We start from the raw sequence: 8,678 nt of genomic DNA, 5'->3' as shown, positions 1-8,678 counted from the left end.
AAGGATTTAAATAGATTCCACAAACTAGAATTTGATTTTGTACAACTATGAAGTTACAGATAAATATTAAAAACATAATTTATGGATTATCAAAATAAATCCTAGAAAAATACCATTTTCAAACTCTCCCTTAATTAGCACTTTGTGATAACCTACATACATAATATGGTACATCGATACTTTTAGTATTAGAATCAAATCATATAGCTTATTATACAATATATTAAATTTCTCTGTTCTTAGCTACATGAACATCCACCAGTTTTAGCAAAATTGGTCCTTCTTTTAATACATGTCCTTACAATTTTGTCTCTTCTGTGCATCGGGTCATTTTAAGTCATTATTTATATTGTTGTTGGGTTTCTTTTGCTTCCTCACCGTTGCTTGAGTAGGCGTACGTGTCCGCTTCTGATTCTCCACCGTTTGCTTCTCCAATAAAAGTCTTACACAGTTCCACCGTATGTGTCCCTTTTTCGAAGTACCCACCGGGTTTCTTTAAATCGATCCATTGATGCATCCACCGCCTTCATTTGTTACCGCTTCCACTGCTTCAAATCACCGACTGTTTTCTTCTCCTTCTACCATGCCCCTCCTTCTATCTACTCCTAAGGTTCGTTTGGTCTTCGATCGACAAGCTCTCAAGCTTCGGGACCCGGTCTCATGGCGGATCGACCGACCCTTTACCTTCGTTTGTTTGAAGGTTTTCTGACTGGAAGCGCTGAAGAATTTTGTTGGATTTCAGTTCAGTTACGGTAATGTTTTATTCCATTTATTGTTTCGGACTTTAATTATAGGTGCGGAAATGGAATTGAAGTTAATTTCATTACAATTTCTGAATTGATTTGGTTCCTTCACACCCTTGGAACAATCGATCTCAAGATTCCAGATTCTATCTTTAGTTAGAGATTCTTGAAACCTGTATTGCCAAAAAAAAAGTTCCATAATCGATCCAAATGCTACATTTAGTAGATGGAAAGTTGTGTCGTTCAATCAACTACAGTGGAACCACAAGGTCAATTTTCAATCTTTTGTTTTACAGCCCCATGGGTATGAAAACCTGATTTACTTACAATTTCTGAACTGACTTGGTTCCCTTTCGAATTTCAGTATCAGAATCTAACAATATGTTCGCATCTTCAGCACCATGGCTTCTAAATTCACAATTTATTTAACAATTTTATTTGTTAATCGTTTACATTGTTTTCCGTTTGATTTTCGTTCACAAGTATTTTCATACAAAATTTCTATCTTCAATTAGAGATTCTACCAACCTGTAGCTCCGCAATTGATTCTCACTTCAGCTTTTACTTTTTGTTTTGGTTCAATCAGGTCTGGGTGTCATCTGATACATGACAACACTGCTATTTGTTTTGGCAACAATGTGGAAGCTTCATAACCATTTGAAAAATGTCCAATTTGGGTTAGCTTTGTGATTTCTTACATTCAAAATCATCAAGGAAATCATAAAAAAAGGCTTTAAGTCTTCATAATAAAGGTTCAGACATTGATGATGACGAAACAGGTACCTTTCATAGCCGTGAACCAACTTCCTTCTGTTCTGATGGAAATGTTGCTGAATTTGGGATTTCTTTTGCAGCTTTTTTCGGGCTTTTCACTTTTCCTAAGATATTCGTTGTAGTTCCAAGCAAAAAAATTTATCTCGGACCTTGAAACAGGTGGTAATGACATCTTTTTTAAGATATTCTTTAACTATTTATGATTTTATCATTAAGGAAGAAGGAATACTACTATTATTTTGGAACATTGCGGTATGTATTTTGTCTATGATTTTCATCAATGGTAGTTTTGTCTTTTAAAATATCTACTAGGTTGAGTGACTTCCTTTTTCTTTTACTTTTGTCTATGCCTTTCATCAAGGGTAGTTTTTTCATTTAAAACATCCATTCTTCTTTTGTTTTCTTCAAGGTAAGGTTATCGATTTCTATTATTTGAGTCAACTGTCTTATTTTATTTCCTTCTACATATTTGGTCTGTACGTGGTCAAGATGATAAGATTCGAGTTCTTCTTAAGAAGGCAGATCGAGTTAATACTCTACAAGTAAGACCTACTTTCTTTTTATTCTTATACTGAATAAATTGTGTACATAAGACTAAATGACTATTTTGCCCTTAAGATTTAATCATGACATGTGGTTCTTGGGATTTGGCATAAATAAGCAACAACTTATCATGTGGAAACTTTTTTTTGGGGGCTAATTTCCTAATTATTAACCATGTACAAATGTTTGTATGCATTTTATGTTGACACTTCAGATTGTTACTTCTGGAAGAGTTGACTTTCACTTTTTCACTATGTTATCCATTTTAGAATAAAGATCAATAAAGATTTTGTTCCAAGGGTAATTTAGTATTTTGTGATCATTTAGTGTTAGCTGCAATTTCTCAATGTAGTTGAAGGCTTTTTATTTTAATCATTCAGGACCCGATGCAATAATAGTAATGCATTAATAAATATATCTTAAGAATGGAAATATTATGGAACTTAAAACCTATAGCAGCTACATTTTCCCATTATAAGTTCGGTTCTATAATGGATGGATATAATTGTTTTAATGAATCATTCATTTATATAGGTCCTTAATGCTTTGTTTAGAACCTATGAATGTGCTCATCATACCATTTAGGAGCACATCATCGTTTAACTTTCTTGACTAACTTAATTTCCCTTACCATGCCCCGTTATAGAATTGTAGACACCCAGGTTAACCAAAAAGCTTCAAATGTGAAAACAGGCTGCAACATTAGTGGATTACAGGAAGATGTATCTTATGTAAGCAAGGTATTTATAATTTGCTGATGTAGCTTCTACTTTTTATTGTATAATTTCTTTATGTATCTTATCTAACTAACAAATTCATTACAATGCATTTTTTGCTTTTTCTGCATAGGTACACATACATAGAGTAGTAGAGTGATGAAATATGAGAAAGTAACTAACAGGTTTGCTTATGTAATTAACTGTAACACACTTTAGTACATCGCCTGAAAGAACACCTACAAAATCACTTTACTTTGATCATTCCACTACCTTATCACCTTAAATTCTCTCAACTGTCGAATTTAATGTCCACGAGATAAAAGGGAATCACTTTCATATAGTTTTCTATCTTTTTTGATAAAATAGGACTCTTTTTACTCATACATGTTATGTTACAGAAAAATTTCACAGAACATGCAATTGTAACTTTCTTTCTTTCTTTACTTATTCTATTGATCTTTCCGTCTCCAATTATTGTGTTGAAGTTTCATTTATTTTTTTATTACGCGGGTAACCCTACCTGAAGGAAAACTGAATATTTTCTTGCATAAGTTTTGGATTTGAAGATTGTATAATAAATAAAACCACAAATTAACTACAATAAGAACTACTAGGTGCTACCAAAAAACTGTTAAAAAAGAGTGCAGGGTGTCGATATTTAAAAACCCCATTTTTATTTGATCCGATTTGGCGGACGGGTTATGGGTAAACCAATTGAGTTCAAACACCCCCTTACATCCTTTATTTTTCCATCATTTTTTGTAGTAAAGTTATGACCCCATAATCTGTCATGGTAAGTTTCAGATGTTTCGTAGTTTGGAAAAACTAATGTGTCGCACCGCAGATTTAAACATGGAACAAAAAGATTATGAAGATGAAGGACTTCCATCAGGATGGGATAACACATATCAGCTAAAAGAAAAACTGTTTCAGCAATTTCAACAGGTGGTGGATTTTGGCATATAGTAAACAAAATAAAGCAATGTACTTTCATTTTAATGTTTCGTTTTCTGTGATTTTGATCATCAAAATACCAATTTACATTCATTTTTTTACTGTGTTTGCAAATGGGCGAATTGCAGAGAATAGCAATATATTTTATTGTGGTTACCAATTAACGTGATGTACTATAGTTGCACACAAAAGAAACACCTTTAAACCCCCGCAACGTCGGGGAACGCATCTAGTTTGTAGTATAAGACTTTGATAAAAGAACATATTATATACCATATAACAACATATATTACAATCAAACCATGTCACCAAATTTAATCCAAGTTTGCAAGGGTTAATGGAGTTGAACATAAATATAAAAAATCAAATTTAACGAAATCATTGGTGATTGAAGCGGTTACAATTATACAAAAAAGATGCAATTCAATCTTAACACAACCACAAGCCTGCCACATGTGTGCTGTCAATTTTCCATAGCTAAATTATTAAAAATCAATATGTGAAGGGTCTTATCTAATATTCACGTGTTGCGCAAAATAAAATTAAAATTTTTGGTAATGTAACGTTATTAAAATATTTATATCATTTATATTAACTATAAAATAATAATTATTTCATTTAGTTTATATAAAATTATAATTAATTTGAACAATAGGTAAAATTATAAAATAATAAATATTTCATTTAGTTTATATAAAATTATAATTAATTTGAACAATAGGTAAAATAACGCTTATTAAATCAAATCATTTAATGGTCTCTACTCATGTTTTACGTGTGTATAACATTAGTTATATTTGTCAACTATTTTAATTACTATTGTTATGATTTATTAATTAAAAAAAAATTGAGGATGCTTTAGTTTCATCATGTTGATTATTTAAATTATCAACAACTGTTTGTAATCTACCATAATTTAATTTCTAAGTTTCTATTATTTTAACTATTATTATTATAAACTAATGTGATATATACATTAAAGTCCCAATATTTTCATCGATTTGACAAAAAAAGTCCTAAACTTTATTTTTTTGACAGTAAAATCCAAATTACCGGCAATTTTTTTAACACGTTTACCCTTTTTTCCGGTTAGCCGGTAATTAGGGTTTTTTTTGTCAAAAAAAATAAAGTTTATAACTTTATTGTCAAATCGTTAATTAGGACTTTACTGTCAAAAAAATAAAGTTTAAGACTTTCTTGTCAAATCGTTGAAAATATTGAGACTTTAGTGTATATATCCTTTTTTTTGTTACAAATTTAATGGTATGATACTCTTTAAGCATAAAAGTTATTGAAACTTTGTCTAGTCAGCTAGATCCTATTGAAATTATTAACGTTTGCTTCTTGTTAAATTGTTTTTTTAATATCAACAAACCGACATTAAAAAAATGGAGATGTTTATGATGAAGAGGATGAGCTTCAAGATAATCAAGAAAGAAAGAAAGAAATAATCATGGTTGTGTTGGCTTTTTGCGGTCCCAAAAAAGGAGACATATGAAACCGAAAAAAAGAAACGAAATTGTCTTTCTTTCCTTTCTCCACATTCACACATTTTTTACTAGGCATGTGTTGTTTGTGTTTGTATAATCTGTTCTCGCTTTTTAGTTCAAGATTTGGCGGCGAAGCTAGAAGAAAATTTTACAAGTCTTTTTACTCTTTCTTGCTTTCTCTTTTGCATATGTTTATTCTGATCGTGATTGTGTCAGGGTAAAGATTATGATGATAATAAAAACAGTGGTGTTGCAACAAAAGTCGCAATTAAAAGTTTTTGGGTTACAAAAGTACACTAAAGTCCCAATATTTTCAACGATTTGACAAGAATATCCTAAACTTTATTTTTTTAACAGTAAATTCCTAATTGACGATTTGACAAGAAAGTCATAAACTTTATTTTTTTGACAAAAAAAATCCTAATTACCGGCTAACCGGAAAAAAATTGTAAAAATGTCAAAAACTGCAGACAATTTGGACTTTAATATCAAAAAAATAAAGTTTAGAACTTTCTTGTAAAATCGATGAAAATATTCGGACTTTAATGTATATATCCCTACATTAATTTAAAAACAATTTAATTAAATTTTAGTTATTATAAAATATAGTTTACAGATACCTTTTTAATTAATTCAATTCTTCAATTTATATTATTTTATATTTATTATATTTAATATTTTTCCGTTAACTATATATATATATATATATATATATATATATATATATATAATTTTTTTAAATAATATTTTACTTTAGGTTGTAAAATATACACTAAATTTTTAAGTTTATTTGATATATTAATATAGGTTATTAATTTAATAATATATTAAAGTTAACAAATTAAGTATATCATATTGATAAGTCACAAAATTTTCCATAGATGATAATGTTTACAACTAAAAACATATTTAAGTTATTAATTTAAGTATATTCAAGGGAAATATAAAGAATTGAGAGGTTTATATTAATACGATGAAAAAAATGATTCTTTTGTAATATAGTATGATATGATTTTTTAAACTATAAACCAAGGTTGTCAAGATCGGGATCGTACATAGGATCAGTTTTGGGTTTGCAAGATCGGGATCCGGATGTTAAGATCCCACAAAATAAAATATAATTTTAATTTATAATTTTTAAATATGAAAAATATTTCAAACATTTCATTTTTCATTCAAAATTTATAAAAACTTCAAAATATTAGTCAAAAATCACAATACAAAATGATAAATGGTAAATTGGTAAAGGGTAAAAGACATAAAGTGGTAAAAATAATTTTCATTTGCAAAAAAAAAGGAAGGTAGGATCAGATCGGATTTCGATCTTACGATCCTACCTGCGATCCTATCCTAAATACGATCTATTCACGATTCAGATTGTTTTTCATACCTAGGATCGTAGGATCGTACGATCCTACGATCAGGATCGCGATTTGACAACCATGCTATAAACTTATACATAGTTCTAAAAAAATTGATGGGTGATTGTATTTGCATTCAATAATTAACTCTGCATATACAGGTTGTCCCAAAGCTTAGGGAGCATTTGGGATTGCTTTTCATGCTAAAAGGTTCTTTTTGATAAAAGTTATTTTTGATTTTTTGGCTTTTTACAAAAAATAGTTTTAAAATATGTTTGTTTCATATTTTAACTTTTCAAAAGCTAAAACTCAAAAGTTATAAAAAATCACAAATTCATGACTTTATAAAAACTTATTTTTGTTCTTGCTAAAAAATTATTTTAAAAAAACTTTTTGAAATGTCCAAACTTCTTTTTTAACTTTTAGTTATTTGCAAAGATGCCAAACATTTTTTTATTTTATTTTTTTTAACTTTTAGCTATTTTAAAATTAAAAGATTTCCCAAACACCCTAGTTCAATTCAAAGGCATTTGGAGGCGTCATCTTGAGTGTGCAAGCATCTTCTTGAGAAGCGGATCGTCATCTAGAAAAACACGTTGTCCAAATCGAGGATCAGAATCTTTAATCGACTGAAGAACTGATCCTTCTCGTTATAATTTCTCTACTTCTCTCTTAAACCTACTAGCTACTGCATAGGTTGTGTTTGTTTAAAAAAAAAAAAAAAAACTCTTCTAACCTCTTAGTGCTGCACTGCACAACACACGCGCGCAACACTTTTAAACAGTTTGTTTTTTAAAAGGTTCGGCTCAAAAACCTCTTCCCGTCCTCCCCCCAAACGGGGCATTGGGTTTACCTCTTATCACCGCTTCTAACTGATCTAAACAAAAAAAAAAAGTCGGCCAGCCACACCCTCACGAGTTCGCTCTACAGTCTCCATCGGCCAAGAACGGAAGAACCAATCGGTAGTCGCTTGTTGCCACACACCTATCGCCGCCGTCGCTCGCCGCTGCCGCTCGACGCTCGTCTTTTCTGCTGCCAGTCGACCGCCACTCAACAGGTTAGGGTTTTTTTTTTGCTTTTTTTTTCTGATTTCGATTTCAGTACAAACATAATCCAAGTATATGAATTGTGGAGAAGCAAGGCTACGATTCCACTGTATGTTGCAATATTAAGCAGATTGATTTGTTTTTTTTAACTTAATCCAAGTATTTGAACTGCAAATCATATGTTTATATATTAAATCCGTTGATGTCTTCTTTTAGATTAAGAAACAGTGAATGATTTTGGTGTAATTTACTGTTATAAATTGATATGTTTGGTTATTTGATTTGAAGTTTTAGCTATTATTTGCAAAAGAAAAAAAAAGTAGCAATTTGATTTGTCAATTGTACAAACGAGTGTATTGTATAGGATGAGATTGTTCTCTGCTTTATGAAGTATACTTCTTTTACATTAAAAAATAAACTGCATACCTACCGGTAGTTCAATCTCAAATCCTGATACATCTTGGTGGCTCCTGGCTGTATAAAAAAGTGAGACTTATGAGCCTCTTCTAACACAATCTGCCTGACCCCACCATAATTGTGTTCTTCAGCATTCCATTGCACCAAAAATTCGTTTTCAGCAACCATAAATTAGATCTGGTCGAAATAATTTCTCATGACACACACACACACACACACACACACACACACACACATATATATATATATATATATATATATATATATATATATATATATATATATAGAGAGAGAGAGAGAGAGAGAAGTAAGTTCAAATAAAAACAGTAAATAATGTGAGAACGCAAAAAACTATGTTTACGTTATTGTTCTGTAATGAATGTTGTATATGTGTATTGTTGAAGAATTCTAATGTGAATATTAACATCTGTTTATTCTCATATATTCATTAGAATGTTATTATTGTATTATAAATTTATGGATGTGCATTTTTATAGTAAATTCTAATTTATTTTTAACCTATGATTATTCATTTATTCATTGCTAAATAATGATATAAAGTTGTTGATACAAAATTCATTGCTGAATAATAACATAAAAATAGTGTTTTTACGTTTTCACATTATTTACT

The 8,678-nt window shown here is 30.0% G+C and overlaps 1 long non-coding RNA gene across 3 annotated transcripts; it reads left to right on the top strand.

The window, feature by feature from the left end:
* The first annotated feature begins 372 nt into the window (after positions 1-372).
* Positions 373-3,897, top strand: LOC111897747 (uncharacterized). Of its 3 annotated transcripts, none has more exons than XR_002852369.3 (5): positions 373-752; positions 1,330-1,522; positions 1,598-2,059; positions 2,707-2,800; positions 2,910-3,897. It is a non-coding gene; the product is annotated as an uncharacterized LOC111897747 (long non-coding RNA). The 3 variants fall into 3 exon arrangements; XR_002852370.3 differs by having other exon boundaries at positions 1,598-2,800; positions 2,910-2,961; positions 3,624-3,897; XR_002852368.3 differs by having other exon boundaries at positions 1,598-2,800.
* The last annotated feature ends 4,781 nt before the right edge of the window (positions 3,898-8,678 follow it).

The sequence above is a fragment of the Lactuca sativa genome, chromosome 6 (assembly GCF_002870075.4).
Source record: "Lactuca sativa cultivar Salinas chromosome 6, Lsat_Salinas_v11, whole genome shotgun sequence".
NCBI lineage: Eukaryota > Viridiplantae > Streptophyta > Magnoliopsida > Asterales > Asteraceae > Lactuca > Lactuca sativa.
This window is presented reverse-complemented; position numbering and strand designations above follow the sequence as displayed.